Source organism: Macrosteles quadrilineatus, unplaced genomic scaffold (genome assembly GCF_028750875.1).
Source record: "Macrosteles quadrilineatus isolate MER2022 unplaced genomic scaffold, UCM_ALF_1.0 Scaffold_8__2_contigs__length_117827958, whole genome shotgun sequence".
Classification (NCBI taxonomy): Eukaryota; Metazoa; Arthropoda; class Insecta; order Hemiptera; family Cicadellidae; genus Macrosteles; species Macrosteles quadrilineatus.
The window spans coordinates 19135414-19155931 of record NW_026542601.1 but is presented as its reverse complement, the minus strand read 5'-3'; the positions used below and the strand labels follow the sequence as shown (position 1 = coordinate 19155931).

General features: G+C 29.7%; 4 long non-coding RNA genes across 4 annotated transcripts; 2 read left to right on the top strand and 2 right to left on the bottom strand.

The window, feature by feature from the left end:
* Nucleotides 1-1815: 1815 nt before the first annotated feature.
* On the bottom strand, nt 1816-2392 carry LOC129001376 (uncharacterized). Its single transcript, XR_008491446.1, has 2 exons — nt 2337-2392; nt 1816-1976 (listed from the first exon to the last, which is right to left on the bottom strand). It is a non-coding gene; the product is annotated as an uncharacterized LOC129001376 (long non-coding RNA).
* A 4385-nt stretch (nt 2393-6777) lies between these two features.
* LOC129001357 (uncharacterized) lies at nt 6778-8766 on the bottom strand. Its single transcript, XR_008491428.1, has 3 exons — nt 8649-8766; nt 7288-7344; nt 6778-6935 (listed from the first exon to the last, which is right to left on the bottom strand). It is a non-coding gene; the product is annotated as an uncharacterized LOC129001357 (long non-coding RNA).
* A 6113-nt stretch (nt 8767-14879) lies between these two features.
* LOC129001365 (uncharacterized) lies at nt 14880-15677 on the top strand. The gene is made up of 3 exons (XR_008491435.1): nt 14880-15009; nt 15255-15311; nt 15618-15677. It is a non-coding gene; the product is annotated as an uncharacterized LOC129001365 (long non-coding RNA).
* Nucleotides 15678-15687: 10 nt separating this feature from the next.
* LOC129001377 (uncharacterized) lies at nt 15688-19147 on the top strand. Its single transcript, XR_008491447.1, has 3 exons — nt 15688-15698; nt 18574-18630; nt 19052-19147. It is a non-coding gene; the product is annotated as an uncharacterized LOC129001377 (long non-coding RNA).
* The last annotated feature ends 1371 nt before the right edge of the window (nt 19148-20518 follow it).

Sequence of the window (20518 nt, the reverse complement as noted above, 5' to 3'; positions counted from 1 at the left end):
TAAATGGTATATATAAATAAATTGACGCAATATATCCGATAATGTCGGTCAAAGATGAAGACATCAAGTATCAAGTATCAAGTAAGTATCATATTTCATGGTAAAAAAAATACACAACGTTATTGTATAACACTGTACGGCAACGTCTTATATAGACTGTATTGTTTTGTATTTGGTCATATTTTGCATGTTGTATCATGACTTGACTGCTATACAGAGCATATATTTGACTGCTACTCTCTGTAGTGTATTCCAACTTAGGTTGGGCTTTTGTGTATTGTTAGTTGCAATGTGTTAATTAAGTTTTATTACCTGAGGGTGGGATCGGATTCCAGATCATTGTGATTCCGGGATTGTGTACTGTTTTCTTACCATTGTGATAGAAAATGTCCGCAATAAACCTTTGAACAACATTACCTCACCATCACCAACAGTGAACTTCGAACAAAGAATTTTGATATTGGTTCCAATATACTGGTACCCAGTTACTTCAGTTTTTAAGGTAGCTAGAAAAGCATAAATTATATGCTTTTGTGAATCATACAAAATGTCTATAATAATTCTCAAATGAATCATTTGCCATGTAGATACTCCCTTATAACACTGTTCAATATTCAATGTAGATTCAATCTGGACTGAGTTATAGAGTGGTATTATCACTGACTGCAATCTCGTATATCATATTAAAACCCACCCTTAACCTTGTTGACGTAACGTTTAATACCAGACTTGTTATCTCTCTTTCAATATTTTATTGGTATAAATTACAACTGTTATCAAGAGACTGTTTTTTATTTATATTTTATGAGTGGATGAAAACAATAAACCAAATATATGTTGAAATACCTACCTGAACTGTTTTGTTTAACATTTATACGATAAAAAAATATTTATTATATCACACGTATGGTTTTTAATGCATAGAATCAATTTATTGGAAACAAGGCAATAATTAAAATAAATCACGCTCCTTAGAAGAAGTTTACGGTGGAACAATCCTACTCGTAAATATATTCAATTTATTTAACAACAGAATGGTATTTATATGTTGATTACATTTAACTATTTTAATACCAATATCAACATATGGGGGGAACCTTATGCCAAATGTAAATTAATGTAAGTTGCTATCCAACTTGATTATGTGGATAGAAAAAAAATATTTACAGTCAATTTAAATAGCAGTTGAAACTAAAACTTGCTATACCTAAATTAAAGACTCTGTTTTAAAATATGATATTTTAACACTTTAATCTGAAATGGTAACCATACGATCACCAAGTATTTTGGAGATGAGTGTAGCACACATCCTACACTCATCTCCAAAATACTGTGATCTTGTAGTCTTGTTAGTGACTAAAGCCGACATGTTCCTTAGACACAGCTTTTAATGAATAGCCCATACATCCAATGGCAAATAAGGGACCTACAATTTATAGTAGAATCTGAACCACATTTTTGCTTTAACGAATTGGTTTAATTATCAGGATAGTACTGCGTATGATCGTAGTACTTACTAGTGCGGACGTTAATCCACACCAGGGAGTATTGCAACCACAGTGAATGCCTATAAATATCTACAATTCGTAACCTCAGAGTCGCTGGAATACAGGACGTAAAATGCCTTTTTTTATACTTATAATAGAGGATTTGAATCTTGTATAGATGATTCGAACGAAACAGGTTTTATATACCTGATATCAAATACTCTTTCAGCAAGCATTTAAGTTTTAGATTACAGAAGAGGACATCTAAATAAATATAAGTGAGTTATTACGACTCAGTTTGAATTCTCCAGGATTTAATAATACACGCTTTTTATGTTTATACAATTTTATTTCTCTTGATCATAACACAAGTGCAGCTTCCATTGCGGTAGATCCTAGGGATATTTATCCTTCAATTAAGAAGAGAAGAGATTATTACGAGACATTATGTCCATGACTTGGTTCTGGTTCAGGCTTTGCAATCGTGAACTAAACAAAAGTAAAAACAATTAACTTAATGAATAAGTAAGAATTATATATTGGTTATCAATATACTATTATATTTAAAACCAGTAAAACCTCACTTTATGCTTAACATGTAATCATGCATCACATTAGGTTAGTAAAAAAAATACCAATTATATTACTAAACAAGGTTATTTTATTTTACTCAGTGGACTTATTATAACACTAAATGAAATTGTTGAAATTCTGAAAAAGTGATATCTTCTTTATGTACATGACTGTGACATCTATTACTCTATTTAAAAATAAATGTATCAAGTACTAAACAGAATTAAGAAATCAGAACATATCATAAAACAGTTATTAATAATGTTTCATACTTACATCGACGAATGCTAGAAAGGTAGCAAGTCCCACAATGACAGCTGATGCAAAATACAATTTGGTAAAGTTCTAAATAAGTGTTGATGGTTTAGGTACACGACTGTGAAATCTATCGCTATAAAACATGTTCTTTATCAAATAGTATTAAAGGTATCTATATAAGAAAGCGGTACATGTTATAAAACAAACAATAATGATTCATACTTACATCAACGAATGCTACAAAGGTAGCAAGTGTAATAGAAAGGTAACTACTGCCGCGATCAAAGCTGATGCAATAGCCATCTGTAATACGAATTTTATTACTATGGCCAGTTTTACCAACCTATCAGCCAACTACACTTGAACTGCTAGGGTTCACAGATTTTCCGTCAATAACGTGAAACGAACCAATCCCGGTAACGACACAACGTAACAGTATACAAAATGTGAGCCATGACACGCGCACACGTTCCCTACGCGATATCACGTCTATTATTTTGTATAATATCACGTAGTGTCGTCGCCGGAATCTGGTTTTATCGTGTCCTTGGCAGCAGAGCTGTGGACCCCAGCAGTTCACGTCCGCCGTTCTGGCACATGTTTTGTTTGTGTCGTGGCGAGTGGCTGTCATCTTAACAACTACCGTTTTGTTTCCCTTGTTCGTAAAATGACTTGCTTATTTGTTTTTAGTTTTTGTAAGCTTAAGCATTAGGGGGCAAAAGCATGCACACCCCCATTAATTTGTTAATGTGTTACACCAGGAAAGCCAAACTCTGCACACCTCTATATGGCATAAAAGTGATTTTTTATGGTATCCCAATTTTGCTTGAAACCCTAAAATGGGTTATTTTGGAGGCAGCTAAATTTTTTAAATTAAAGCCCCATCAAGTGCCACCTCGTTTTAAAGGCAATTAGTTTAAAAGAAATTTTGGTGAAACCTAGTGATTTCTATCTTCAACCATTACAGAATGAATGTAATTTTTTTACCACCCTGAGAGACCCCATATAAAAATATACATAACTATATCCTATTGACGTTTTTATAGTTTGTAGTAGGTTAACCAAGTTCTGGATTGACGTAAAAAGAAACTAATAACTACTTTTTGGTAGGTATGATCATTTTCCCTCGGATCCCAAAATAGGTTATATTGAAAGCAGATCAAAAAGTTCTTATATAAAGCCCCATCAAGTGAAACCTCATTTTTAAAACCTCAAGTGAAAACACATTTTTTCATAATTTCAAAAACTACCATTTAAAATAATCTCATTGTGGGGTCCTGGTCAAAATTATTACACCGACTAAAAATAAGTTTTTAGTCTGTTCGGTAATACTGATTTTGATTTCCCTAGTACAAGCCATAAAAACGTTAATAGGGAATATTGATGGACATTTTTACATGGGGTCCCTCAGTCTGATGAAAAATAAAAATGTCCGCCATTCTGTCATAGGTTGAGATAGAGACCTATAGTTTTCAACGATGTTTTATAAAACTGGACTTTAAAACGAGACCTTTAAAAGTAGACCTGTAGAACGAGACTTTTGATAGGGGATGATCATACTTTTGCCCTACAAAGTAACAATAACCATGTAACATAATTATAATAATTAATTTTAATATTCAAACATAAAATTAGTTATGAATAGTACAAATGCCAGATTATTATAAATCAGCTATTTATAAATAATTCTATTATTGTTTACCTTTATCATTGACAAGATTATGTGTTTGATAACAGAATAGCTATGTTTCTATTATCACAAAATCTAGTGCCTGTTTTGTATTATTTAGCCATTTGTTTGCCATAAAATTATTGCTGCATATAAAGAGGGAAAAACCATAATGTGGGCAACAATTGTTTTATGTAACTAACACGCTTAAATAAATATAAGAATGCTATGTATAGTACAATGATACCATCTTCGGGTCATTAAAATAATTAGACTGCGTATTTTAGTATTACCTTTAATAAAGCTCTTAAAACTCACAGAGGGAAGTAATACCAATTCTCTGGTGGTTCAAATATTTATACCTTATCTTCAATAGTCATTAAGTGTATCTCATGGTCTAACTGTAAATAGCTGGTAATAAATATAACGTAAATTACCTTTTGATGTAAATTAAACAGACCGTATTATTAATTATTTATGGTATTTAGTTTTGTTAAAGGTCAATTAAAAATCGTATTAAATTAAATGTTTACAACCACATAAGGCAAGTAATTAATAAAAACAGTATTATACAGAGTGTCCCGTAACTAAGCAGCCAAACTCCAGGAATGTCAAGAACACTTTTATTTAGTGTTTTTAATTCCCTATCAAACAACGCCAAGTTCAAAAAGATCAAAAGAAATAGCTTAAATACGAATTTTAGTTGTAAAATGGGGTAGAAAAAGGCTAAGCTAGTCAGGTTTGCCCAAATTTACAACTTGTTTCATAATGGTCGGTTTTAAAAATTTAAAGATAAAAATGTAAATGTGAAAAAAAAAAATATATATATCTGGTTTATAAAGTTTTTTTAGAAAAATGTTAATATTGGTCTTCTTTATATTTTTAACCATAGAACCATTTCCCGGAGATTATCTGTTTACTTAGGGTACACAATGTATATTATAGTTTATGCATGGTTGAATAATTAATAATTTAAAATCTAAAAAAGGATATTTGGTTTGCCTCTTCGGTCCAATATTTTAACAGTTTAACTCCCACACTTGAACTTAAATGCCAGTGGCATTGGTAGACACAATATTAATATTAATGTAATAAAAAATAAAGCTTGTATTTAAACATGTCAGATTGATTTTTAATTTACTCATAGGATATTTTCGGAGCCGTTTATATATTATTGTAAGCAATAACTGATTGAAAAACAAATATATCATTTTAAGTAACAAGATATGAACACGTTTTTACATATGTGAATGAAAAATTCTTAATTAATGTTATCGTAACATATTACATGAAAGCCACCCTTAAACTTGTTGACGTGATTAATACCATACTTTTTATCTCTTCTTTCAATATTATATTAGTATAAATGACCACTGTTATCAACACACTGTTTTTTATTTATTTTTTATGAGTGGATGAAAACAGTAATACCAAATATTTTTTGAAATATCTAACTGAACTGTTTTGTTTAACATGTATACAATCAAAAGTAAAACAATCATCTATTAGATCATGCGTTTGGTTTTATATACATATTCTTGATTTATTGCAAACAAGGGCATAATTCAAACATGCATCTTAGAAAAGAAAGTGGAGTCTTAGGAGGAAAGTTCTTTTGACGGTGGAATAAACCTACTTTTGAATCGTAAAGATATTCGATTTTTTCAACAACAGAACGGCATTTTATCAATTAATCATTCTTTTATAATTACAATGTTTTTTAACTAACCCTCATTTTATCGAACCAAAACACACAAAACGAGATGTGAAATTTTGGTACAGTGGAGGTATCAATTATCTTTAATGCAAACATGTTCTGTAGGCTTCTCACAGACTTCATGCAATTTAAAATAATTAGTTTTAAAGAAAGTATATATATATATATATATATAAAGTATAGCAATAAAAAAGTGATATTTGAGCATTGAAAGTTGAACACGCATATTTCATTAAACATTTTATTCAGAGTTTTTATAAAGTTAGAAGGTAAAATATATTTCCTGATTACCATAACCATTATAAAGTTTTAGTCTGCATCTTTTAGTTTTAACCATAATAATGTATAAGTCCCAAGAGACGTATTATAATTTAAATAAGCTTTTTACTTTTTACTATTTAATTAATAATATTACAATATGGTGGGAACTTTATGCTAAATGTTAATTATTGCAAGGTGTAATTATTGTAATTTGATATCCATCTTGATTATGTGGATAGCAAAAAATATTTACAGTCGATTTTAATAGTAGTTGATACAAAAAATTAATATTCCTAAATTAAAGACTCCATTCTAAAATATTATACTTTAATACTATAATCTGAAATGACGAAAATACGAATGTAGGTATTTTAAGCCCAGTATAAATGGGGATGAGTGTAGGATGAGTGGCGCGATCTCGTAGTCATATTAGTGACCAAGTCCGACATGTTCCTTAGTCATAGCTGTTAATTAATAGCCCATACATCCAATGGCAAATAAGGGACCTACAATTTATAGTGGAATCTGAGCCACATTTTTGCCTTAACGAATTGGTCTATTATCAGGATAGTACTGCGGATGGTCGAATTACTTACTGGTGCCTAGTAGGTGGAATGAAGGACGTAAAATGACTTGTATTTTATACTTATAATAGAGAAAAAGTAGGCATGATTCGAACGAAACATGGTTTATATACCTGATAACAGATACTCATCCACAAGCATTTAACTTACGTAAGAGGACATCTACATCAATATAAGTGAATTATAAAATGACTCAGTTTAAATTCACCAGGATTTAATAAAGCACGCTTTTAAGGCTTATAAAGTTTTATTTATTTTAATCATAACACAAGTGCAGCTTCCATTGTGGTAGATCCAAGAGATATTTATCCTTATATTGAGAGAGGAGATTATTATGAACAACCAGTTCCACTCATCGGTTTAGGTTCAGGTTTTGCAATCGTGAACTAAACAAAAATAAGAACAATTAACTTCATAAATAGTTAAGATCGTGTATCTTATTATATATTAGTTATCAATATACTATTATATTTAAAACCCGTAAAACCTCACTTTATGCTTAACATGTAATCATGCATCACATTAGGTTAGTAAAAAAAATACCAATTATATTACTAAACAAGGTTATTTTTTTACTCAGTGGACATATTTTAACACTAAATTGAAATTAGTGAAATTCTGAAAAGGTTATAAGTCTAAATACATAACTGTAAAATAAACGTATCAAGCACTATACAGAACTATATTAAGAAGTCAGAACATACCATAAAAAAGTTATTAATAATGTTTTATACTTACATCGACGAATGCTAGAAAGGTAGCAAGTCCCACAATGACAGCTGATGCAAAAGTCATCTGTAATACGAGAGCAATTATTATGGCCCGATATATCAACTTTAGGGTGGACGTTATGCGCTAATGCGTAAAGCTTAGTAGGTATAAAGGGTAGAAAAAAGCCCCGGGACAGCTAAACTTTAAAAAAAATTAATAAAGCTAAAACTAAAAAATTTGGTGAAAATGTACTCATAAAAATAGTTTATATACATTAATCAGTGAAACGCTAACTCTTCAGGGATAGTAAGAAATAAATCTTAAAGGTAAGCATTGGTCAAAATGCACATAAAAATTACAGGTCTTTTTAGTAGAACACAATGCTGCAAGTTTGAATTCAAACGGACAACCAAGATGAAAATCGCAGTCGTTCAAAGATTCAAAAAGGTAGATCCATGAAATCTTTGAAAAGCTGCCATTTTCGACTTGGTTGCCCGTTTGAGTTCAAATTTGCAGTATTGTATCATACTAATAAATACCTTTTATTTGCTGTACCTATGCTCGAATTTGAGGTTTTCTTCTGACTCCTAGCAGGACGATACCCTGACGAGGGTAATAATTGAATAATGTGTCAAAGGGATTTTAATGTCCATTATCTTTGTACCAAGTTTTGTAGCTCTATATTGATAATTCTTTTTATATTAAACTGTCCCAGGACTTTTTTCCACCCTCTATTTCACGGAAAGTTAAACTCACAGCTATTCTTTCAGGTAGTTAAAATAAATACTTCATAATAATAATTATTTATAGCTGTATAAAAATAGACAATTTTTCAATGGTAAAAAACTTAAGATTATAAAAAGTAATTTTAACGGTTATAGCTTAAAACAAAATCCCACCAAAATTATAGAAAAATGTTTGAGAGTTAGTATGATGTTCCATTTAGTACTGGTAGCTGGAATATTTTAGAAACAGAGCCAATTAAAAGCCTACTGCCACTTTACCTCACTTGTATTAAAAGTTATCATTATGTGTTTTATAAATACATCAAATATTGTATTTACTATATTACTATAAATCAGCCATTTGTTAATGACTTTTTTAAATTTTACATACATTTAGCAAATTATGCGTTAACTATTAAGTTAGCTATGTTATCTATAATTTTGAAAGCTAGTTATCGTTTTATATTAGTTAGCCTTTTGTTTTCTGTGGAGTTTGTATAAAGAGCTGCAACTAAAGAGGCCTCACTAAAAAGTAAAATTTGGGTAAAACACATTTAATTTGATGAACATATTTAAAAATATTAGACTGCTATACATAGTACAATAACAAAATGTTTGGGACATAAAATAACTTTAAAAAAATTATAAACAAATTAATATTACCTTAAAATAGATTCTTGAAACTCTCAGATGAAAGTAATACCAATCCTCTGGTGGTGCAAATATTTATATGTTTTCTTCAACAGTCAATAATTGAATCAGGTGATTAAACTGTGAATAATTAGTAATAAAGATAACGTAAAGTACTTTATGATGTAAATGACCGTGTTATTAATTTGTTATGGTATTTCGTTTTGACAAAGGTCTATAAAAAATCTTATTTGTTTTAATTGTTTACGACCTCATAAAGTAAGTAATTAATTACATTATCTTTTGTATATTGAAATTAATGAGCAGTAAAATAATTTATAATTTGAATTTAAAATAGGATAAATATTTTTCTTCTGCGGGTTATATTTTAACAGTTTTTCGCCAACTTATTAACTAATGCAATCTGGTATTGCTTAACACAATATAAATAACTAATGTGTTCAAGAATGTAAAGGTGGGGCATAAAAACAGCTGTATGCATTTAGCAATATTATAACATTCAGGCAATCACTCTGACCACTCAGCTGCCTAAAATTGTAAAATGAAAATAATTGGAACAAGAAATATCACTGTTTTAAGCTTAAGAGCATAAGCCACATACCAGCCACCAGCGCACTTTACTGGTTAATACTAGTAAATATTGAATGGGAAACATATTACTGTAAAGGATTTGCTAGTTGTTCCAATATACTGGTACCGTGTTATATCAGTTTTGAAGGGAATAGACAGTAGGGGTTTGTTTTATTGTAATAATATAAATTTTATCTGTGTTTTGTTAATTTTGTTTGGAAATATGTACTATTATTAATGCTCAACATAGTCAGTAAAACAAACTTACAAACTATGTTACTAAACAGTGTCATTTTATTTTACACAATGGTAATATTACAATACTAAATTAAAATTGTTAAAGTTCTATATAAGTGTCACTAGTTAATGTACATGACTGTGAAATCTATCACTATAAAACATGTTCTTTATCAAATAGTATTAAAGAGATCTATATAAGAAGGCAGTACATGTTATAAAAGAAACAATAATGATTCATACTTACATAAACGAAAACTACAAAGGTAACAAGTGTAATAGAAAGGTAACTAATGTAGCGATGAGAGCTGATGCAATAGCCATCTGCAATACGAATTTTATTACTATGGCCAGTTTTGCCAACCGATTAGCATATAACTTTTGTGGTTTAATACGTGAACAGCTAGGGTTCACAACTTTGCTACCATATTATCCTACCGATACTGTGAATAACAAAATATTATGGTTCAAGAATTAGCCTGATGATCCACTGGACCAATTGAGCTTAAAAATAGAGCCAAAATCACTACTAGCTTGCCACCTCATTGGCTTCCAAATAGCTGTAATATGTTTAATGAATGCGCCATATACCACATTATTATAAATCAGCTACTTGTGAATTATTATATTATTTTTAACTTTCATCAATGAGAAGATTATATGTGTTTGATAACAGAATGGCTATGTTTCTATTATCACGAATGTTAGTGACAGTTTGGTATTATTTCGCCTTTTGTTTACACCGTACTATAAAAATGGCTCTTTGTGAACAAAATGGCGGCCATTTAAAACTTTTAAATTCAAATTACTCATAAACGGCTAACGTTATGAAAAAATATCACGAACATTTTTATTTAGAATTTTCAATTCCCTATCAAATGATACCAAGTTCAAAAAGATCTAACAAGAAATAGCTGAAATATAACGATTTTTATTTGTAAAATGGGGCAAACCTGATTGGCTTCTGCCTTATTATACCCCATTATACAACTAAAAATCGTAATATTTCAGCTATTTCTTATTTGATCTTTTTGAATTTGGTATCATCTGATAGGGAATTGAACATGCCAAATAAAAATGTTCATGGCATTTTTTTCATAACATTAGCAGTTTTTGAGTAATTTAAGTTAAAAAAATGAAAATAGCCGCCATTTTGAACTTTTAAGTTGAATCAAGATGATTTATTTTCTAACATTGGTCTTTTTTACCTTAACCTACATACCAAGTTTTATAAACATCGGTTGAAAAAGCTCAAAAATAAAAATGTTTATGTAAAAAATACAAAATGGCGGATATCTGGTTAACAAAGCGATTTTGGTAAAACATTTAATCTTGATTTTGATTTGATCCTTCCAATGCACAGGAGCTGAAAAAAGTTTTCAAGAAACTCGTTTATCTATTAATATATAGAATTAGCCCCATGTTAAATCTTCATATGTAAAGTTTAATTTTTTATTTTTTACCCAATCAATATAACTATTTTCAAAAGACAAATAAAATCCGCACATGTAGGACCAATAACCTTTCTTTTGGTACAACCCGCGTGTAATTCGGTTCAGTAGAATGGTCAGGCTAGCTGTCATAAGTTTTGCAAAAGTTTTTAATGTATAAGATTGATCCGTTTTTTTTTTAGTTACGTTAAGGAACCCTCAGACGACACAGATCAATATACATTGTAAATCTAATCTTGGCTGAGGTGCATGAGTCCTATTACCACTATCCAAAGTACAATCTCATATATCATATTAAAAGCCACCCTACTCTTCATGCAACGTTTGAAATATAGCGTCAGATAATAAAGTGGCTTTAATTCACTTCCTTCCCCAATATAGGTATTTTTTTAGTAACATTTTATTTTTTCATTTGTTATATTAGTCGAGGTCCTACATCACGAAAATTTATGATGTAGAATAGGAAACAATGTTGAATTTCCTACATACTGTAGCTTTATATAAAATGAATGTTTTACAAAATGTGTAAAGAACGAAGATGTCCTTTGATAAACTGGTAAAAACGATATAAGCTACTATTAGTCCAGTTTGATATTCAAAGCATGTTCTGCTCAAAGTCTGTGAAACTTTGTGACAAATGATGTGTAGACAGACAACTTACAGGGGGTTGACGTGAACAAATTTACATTTTGTTGGTAATCAGATTGACCAAGAAAATCCATAAATCTCTTCAAAGTGTCCTAGAAGGTGTGGGGTGGCTATAGTTGGTGGACCTATCGGGAGTCCCATATTTCTGCCTCTGTAACTTTATTTTTTGTGTTTTGAGACTGATCACCTCACATAATTGATTTTGAGCGCCCATATGGATATGTATTATGGAAGACCATAAACAGAACTGATTTCTTTTTTCTGAAGGATCGTTTAAAATGATTGACAACACTTATCTACATACTTACTAATAAATTATAAACCGTATTATTTACAATTTGAAGTTAAATACGATTCAAAACGAAACGTTTGTACAGGGTGTTTATTTTTTAAACTTGCATCTTTATTTTTGGAAAAAACCGCAATAGATAGAAAAATGCAGTTGAAAAAAGAAAATTTTTGGCGAAAAAAAATTTAAAATCGGCTTATGAATTTGTGAGATAATCCCCCCCTTTTCCCCTACCCATAACTTGTTTTTTTTAATAGCAAGGTACCCACCCTTGTGACATATCAAATGAAAAATAAATTTCACCAAACATTTTCTTTTTTCATGCTCTTTCATTTGATATATCACAAGGGGTACCTTGCTGTTAAAAAAAAAAATAAGTTCCTGGGTGGGGGAGGGGGAGGGGGAGGGGGAAATATCTCGCAAATTTATAAACCGATTTTAAATTTTTCTTCATCAAACATTTTCTTTTTTCATGCTCTTTCATTTGATATGTCACAAGGGGTGCCTTGCTATTTAAAAATAAATATGTTGGTGGCAGGGGGAAAGGGGGGGGGAATGTGAATGTAACGTAGAATTCAAAAAAATTGTGCCCCCTACGTCAATAGATGATTTCCGCAAACTGCATATTTCTATTTATTGCGGTTTTTACTTAAATAAAGATGCAAGTTTTTAAAAAAACATCCTGTATATTAATACGTGTAATTTAAAGTATAGTAGACGAAACAATTACCCCAGGATAGTTAAAAAAACAATAATTAAAACCCCTTTTCTACTAAAAAATATGGTGTAAAAAACTATAAGTTGAGTATCAAATTATTCACGTCAACATTATAACAATATAATTAGCTAAATCTATTTTAGGTTTAGAACAACATATACTTATACGAAAGGATAATTCGTTATCCATTTCAGCTTGTAGGTTGTTTATTAGGAGAGGAACAGATATCCTAAAATAAAATGCTATTAATTGAATTATGTCATTGAACCATGGTGAATCGTATTATAAACTGTTTTAAAAGAGACGTCTTTGTTAATTATTGATGTGTATACGTTTTTGCTGCCTTGTAATTTGAAATCTTTAAGAGACTTGCTTTAAAGTTAGTATTATTTTAAGCCAATCATGACTATAAAATCATTTGGGTCTGTATGATTTGTACTTCAGGCATTAGTTGTTACTTATTCAATTTATTTAAGAATTACATACCTGCAAGATTTTTGTACCAGTCTATTTTGAGAAGAAATTATTTAAATAATCTTGTAGCCATAAAAATATTTTTTTTAAGACTACTTAGACACTTTTTAAACCAGAGTACTTATTTTATATTTTTAACTGTTGACTTTGAGAATGATCAGTGGTATAGGTTTGTAGAATATGGCATTTTAAACACATGCAAAAGTTTTAAGAATATATATATGACTATAAGTCACAGTTACATATGTGTGTGGTAGTTTGCATATGTGATCTTAGTTTGTCATTAGTTGTTCTCAAATGCATATTAAACCTGTAACTAATTTAAAATCATCAAAAGAGGAATAAAAGTATTAAATAGCACTTGGTGTGATTATTTGTTTAGCCCATTAATAAGAATCCGATTCCCTACTTGAAATACCACTTTTTCATTGATTCCTTACTACAAGCACCACTTTCGTGCTTGAATGTAAAAGTAACCACATTAGACCTAGGCTACTAGGTTCCAAAAGAATCTAGGCTATACAAAACACTTGATTATGTTCTTGGTATTATTTGGTTGTTAATTAAATATTAAGTATATCAATATCAACTTATATTACAATACTGTTTCTGAGGAATCAGGATCCTAAACATGTTTGAACTGGATGAGGATGTTAGTTTAGGATATTCCGAAAAATCCTTTCCACACAGGGCGATCTTGTCATATGGTTGCCATTAAATACAGTATATGCCTTTTTATATATTTTTAATACAAACACGATAATATCATTTCAGTCCAATACGAAATGATACTATTTTTATTCTTACTGAATGGACCTTTTGGTTTTGAGCTATTAATCGTTAATTTTATATTGCAACATAGTTGCGCAAAAATTAAATAGTCCTCTTAAACAGTAAACTGTAAGCCATTATTCATGTGTTTTAATTTACTCACAACATTTAAACCATCTACACCTCTAAATGCAAGTACAGTAGTAAAAATTGTTCTTAAAATGTTGGTTAATACATTATTAGAGGTATTATTATTTAAACCATTAGTAGTGTATTGCCCAATATTTTAAGAAAAAATTTAACTAATTGCATAAAGATGTTAAGAAAGTGCTTTCTTATGAAAACAGGAACGTTTGTGAGTCAATCTGGTGTTCTACAGACCAATAAGAATGGCGCAAAACTAAACGGTTATGTCCTTTCCGTGATTTCATACAGCTGATTGTTACAATGGAAAAGGCGAGTTTAAGAGTTTGTTTGACAAGGTTATGTTTTGTCTCAGTTACTTAGCTGAGTACTACGACTCCATAATAAATGGTCATTACAAAACAAGAAAACATGTTGTGTTTTAGAGTTCGCTCGTACTATGCTATTGATAGGGTTCAACTGATATGATTTTAAAGACAACTGGATGTTTATGTGTCGGACAGAGTTCCAGCCGTCCCCAACCTCACCAGACGCTTCATTACATCCAGAGAACTAATGGAATGTTTTTGATAAGTAAACGATTGACAAAAAACACAATTTATATTATAATCGTATCAGTAATTTTTGTTGAAGGATGAAACTTATGTTTGGATCTCAATAGGATATTTATATTATTGTAATTTGGGGGATATAATTTTATATTAAGCCTAATAGTTAGTAAATGGAAACTTGTACTTAAATATTGAAGCATTGAAACTCTGTAAAAAAAGATGTGAATGAGTTTATCTTAATTAATTACTATCGCTATTCGTTAAAATCTTTAATTATTTTCTTGAATTGTGCATAAATCATAAATTACTTACTGTATTGTATTTTATCAGAGTGTCACTAATTAATGTTAAGGTATGATTGTTATCTATACTATACACCACTTAAATTGGTTATACTGCCAATTGAATCACCTGATGTATTTTATGACAGTTGAGAAAAGCATATAAATATTTGAACCTCTAGAGGACAGATATAACATTTTACTTTGAGCTTCAAGTATCTGATTCTACAACCGTAAAGGTAGTATGAGTAGCTACAGCATAGTACGATTTGAATAGCGTTATCTTAACATATTAAGGCTTATAAATAAGTTTTTGTATAACAATTTCGAATCAAAAGTAAATTCAAAGTATTAGAAAATTGAATGAGCACTAATTATTTATTTGTTTTTTTACATTAGCATTTGTATTATGATGATGCAATGTATTTAGTTGCTCCCTACCATTGACGATACAGACATGTATTTAATATAACGTTTGTTACAGATGAAATTTGCATCAGCCTTCATCGTGGCACTTGCTACCTTTATGGCATTCGTTGATGTAAGTATAAAACTTATACATGCTAATTATAACATTTTAAATTGCAACATAACGGTTGCTGTTACGTACAATCAAGTGTTTTAACTACAATTTCTATGAGTTTTTTCATTCAAATATTTTTTTTTAAATCAAATCAGAATGCAATTTTTTCATCATTGTTACAATAATATTTCGTCTTACAAAGAACCCATATCAAGGCCAACCTTTGCTAAACAAATATATTCTCAATATTATTATATGTATTTAATACTAAAAAATAGATATCCTAGACACGTTTAAAGAAATATTGCACTTATTTTGCTTCAGTTCACGGTTGCCGAACCTAAACCTCAACCTCCAGACCCAGACCGGTCAAATTGGCGCCATTAGCTAACTGCATTTCTCGATGTAAGTATGAAATATAACTAAACTATTTTAACACTACGTTAACATTTGTTGTATTCTTGCTGCAGTTGATGTAAGTATACTACGAGTTCAACAATAAAATAGGAAATTAAATATAACGATAGCTGTTAAGTGTGCCTACATTTGAGTGTTAACTACTGTTTTTTCTAAGTTATTTAGTTTTTCAAATATGTTTTTGTGATAAATAAAACTGATAATCTTTTAAAGAATGGTTTTACATACGATTTTTCTAAAGTTTATAAGGCAATAAACAGAAATCTAGATTCATCTTTACTAAAACATGGATTCTTATAAGTGTCTTAGAACTACCGTGTAAATATGTAATAATATTTATCTCATGTAAATAACAAAAATAACCTTTTCTTACCTATACTTACCTAAAATTACCTATAGTAAATTAACCTAACCTATCCTAACCTGTACTAACCTAACCTAACCTTACCAACCTAACCTAACCTAACCTATCCTAACCTAACCTACAAGTTAATTGTAAACTAATACGTATTGTTATTGTGTCTGTTTAGTTCACGATGCCAAACCTGTCCACTCTTGAACCTGATGTCATGCAAGATTTACTTGTTTCGCAATAAAGAGAAATAAAACTTCACGAAAATATAAAATATGATTTTTATTAAACCCTAAACAAAATCACAAAATATATTTAAATCTCACTTAAAAGAATTTAATGGGTAACTGATGTAATCCAAAAGTAAAATGATTACCAAGCGTGCATGATGATAAAAAATTAAAGTAATTTTAGGCATCGTATGATATTTGCATCTTTCACGCTCTTAAACTAAATTTTGGACCGAATTTTTAACTTAAATATTTCGAAATTCCTTTAATGCAATTACATCACAATGTTTGCTTAAGATAGAATAAAAAGTATAAGTGTGTTATAATGACACTTATATAATATAATGATATAATGATGTGATATAAGTGTGAAGTGAGCTGTGCTGACTGAACAAGCTAATTCCAATTTTGAGTTTTCCAATAGTTAATATACTATATGAAATCTAAAAAGTTTACCCAGGAATAAGCCAGGAAATTCATAGCTATTACCTAAGCAAAATGGTGATTAGCTACAACCAAGCCAATAATGTGGACACCCTTAATAAATATTTAAAATAACATTTACAAGTTGTGACTAAATGTGAAGTACAAACTCTTTGTTCTGAATTTCATTAAGTTCATAAGAACAAATCATATTTTAAAGGGTGTACTAATATAGTTTTGACATATGGTTTATTTACAACTTAAATAATAACATTTAAATCGTTAGACGTTTTACCTTCAATGTATTCATACAAATTAATTATCTGTAGAAATAGAGCATATGTGGAAAACTACCATAAAGTAGTCTCTCAATTATACCTAGCTTCACTTCCTTTAAAAAAAAATCTTCCCCAAATCTGTGATATAGATTATAGTTGGCGTTATTGAGTCAACGTTTGATTATAAATCAACATTTACATCATACAGTATCATACAGTATCATAAGTATAGTATACTGTGTGAACTTTCGATGGAGGATGGAATGTACTTGTGCAACAAACATTTGTTATAACAAAAAGAGTAAATATTTTTACATCACAATATATTATGCCTATCCTCGCCATTCGTAAAGTATTTAATTATTTAACTTAACTGTGCACAGATCATAAATTGTGTACTCTATTGTCTTTTTGAGCGTCCCTAATTAACATTACGGGCTGGTTTTAATATACACTATACGGCAATTAATTATTCATATTCAATCACCTTTATATATTTTTTGACAATTAAAGAAGTCTTCTAAATATTTTAACCACCAGAGAACAAATATAATATTTATCCTTGAGCTTCAAGTATCCTGTTCGACAACGGTAAAGGTAATAATGAATAAACACACTAAAGGGCGATTTAGTTCTTTGTTAATAGCGTTATTTTAACAGGATAGGGTAGTTTACTATTTTTCTTTTATTTTATTTTATTGCCCAGTGCTACAAAACAGTACATGCCAATTACTTTGTGGCATTAATCGTGAAAAAGAATGTAACCAAGAGTATTACAATATAGAAATAAATACAACAAGGAAAAAATGTCCGTCTTCTATGGTGGCAGACATATTACAGTTTCACTTAAAATATAAATAAAAGAATATAAATATAAAATATAAATAAAATAATAATACATCATTTAAAATATACAGTAAAAAGAGAATTTATACTAACTAAAATAATACTGATGGTCATGAATTAAATATAATAAATAAATATACAATAAATATAATATAACAAATAAATAGGCAATATTTAGAAAAATTATTAGGTAACGTTGATAAGAAAGTTAAAATTAATTTGAAAAACACACATTAAAAATGTTTAGTGATAAGTAAAATATATCAAACTGATAGGCATTACAAGTACGAGACATTATATTTAGTAGGGAATTGAATCCAAGATTGGTACGAGAGTAACGAGGGGTAAATAAAAGAGAGCTGCGTGAATTGTGTCGTGGAACGTGAAAATTGATTTCTTCCAAGGCGGCCAACCTACTTTTGTCACTGAGACTCAAACATGGTGACCAAATAGTTTAAAATACACAAATCTTAAAAATCTTTTTGTATTATAGCATGATTTCAACATATTTAGCAGTCCATTATAAACAAAACATTTTTGTATCCTAATTTTTAATCAATATTTGAATGTAAGCCAAAATCAATGAAAACTTGAATTAACACTAAACCCTCCATTTTAATTTTGAAATAGAATGTGGACAATAAGACGAAGCAATGTATTTAGATGCTTCTTAACTATTATGGTACATCCCTAAGTCTAGACATGTATTTACAGTAATGTAAGGTTTATTACAGATGAATTTTGCATCAGCTTTTATCGTGGCACTTGCTACCTTTTATACATTCGTCGATGTAAGTATAAAACTTACACATTTAACATTATATTTACTAATACATACCAGCTTCTTGTTCTGTTCATTCTAGGAATATGTCAATTAACAACATCTTAAATTTTTCTGAATAATAGCAGATTATATATTATAGTCTAATATTTTTATTGACAAGTATTTTAACAGAAATTTATCAATTCGAATTCAATGTTATTATTGTTTTATTGTGTAAAATAAAATCACCTTGTATTTTAAGTAACGTTTTTAAAGCGTTTCCAATTCTGTTTAGTAAGGCAATTCAATGATAATAAGTAAAGAATTCAAGTCAAGATTACCCCAATCGTTATTAAGAAAATGCATTCACAATCAATTCACTCTTATTCAATGCAGAAATCTGAAAAAAAACTTGATTTAAAAGTAATATTGTTTTTATGTCTTTTTAGTTCACGATTGCCAACCCCATACCTGATCACATAGAAGGAGATAAATTTAGTCCTTGGGGGCAGTACATGATTAATAAGAAATAAAACTCTACAAATAAGAAAGCATTTTTATTTAATCCCAAATCTATCAATACGCTACACATTGTGAACAATCAGGCTTTTTTGTTTTAAGATTTTATCCTACATAACATATACCAAAATGTTTGTCTAGGTGTGAAGATTTGCCAACTGACCTTTCATTCGTGAAAAAAACCCTTGGGGTGTGCCCCAGTGGCTAAAAAGTTCCGCTTTTATCCTAAAGAAGAACACATTTGTTTATTTTATGATCAGCTAGATAATTTAATTATTTTAGTACATAATTATAATCGTAGAAACATAAGGAAACGTGTGCTTCAAACATTTACTGACATAAATGAAATGAAATATTACTATTCGAATTTGGATTGGCGTTAATATTACAATAGAAAAAAAACAATCAAGCCTGGAAAATTTGATATATTGTACTAAAACTTAAAAGAAAACTGAATTTACACTGTGTTGCATTTCTTGAGCAATCATTGAAAGAGCTAATTTGCAAACTATGGAAACATATAAAAGTCATAGAACACCTTATAGAAGAAATAGAAATGAAGTTTTTTAAATTTATAATCGTTATTATGGACAGCCTAATGCGGCTATGAGTGGAAAACATTTGTAGAAAACTCAAAAGATCAGCTTTTGGAAAATGATAGGATATTTACAAGAAATTTTGATTGTATCGAACTTATATGTACATCGTGAGTCGACTCTTTTCAGAAATTATGAATGTTTTATAACGCCTATAATACTCGAATAGGAGCAACAGGTATACTAGTAGTATATAAAGTGAGTGATTGTTAACTCAATAATAGTAATTTAGAGTTTCATATTTTGAATCAGCAATTTAAGTGTATGACACTTTTTAACAGATCGAGACTACTTATGTTTGGATTAGGTGAGTATAATTATAAATGAAGAGTCAGTGCAAATTACATTTGACGTTTTGTAGAGTTTTGCTAGTGACCAAGTCAGCTGAATTCAAAGTTGATCCATAAAATAGATATAACATTTCTTCAGGATTGTGCTGGTAACGAGATTGGGTTGAAAGTGACGAAAAGAGGGGTTAAACAGTCGTCTCACTGAAAATCGAATCAAAATCAAAGTAAAAAATAAAAAAAAGGCAACTGGATGTTTGTGTGTCGGACAGAGTTCCAGCCGTCCACAAACCTCACCAGACGCTTCATTGCGTCCAGAGAACTAATGGAACGTCTTTGATAAGTAAACGCTTGAGAAATAAACGATATCAGCATTCCGACACATGCTTTTTACTATAAGTTTGCCAACAACATTTATCATGTGTAAGCGGTGAGAGTAAATATTCGGAAATGGGATTGGTACAATTTTGATCAGAATTTAAAGGACTATAACATACTAAATTTTTATCAAAAT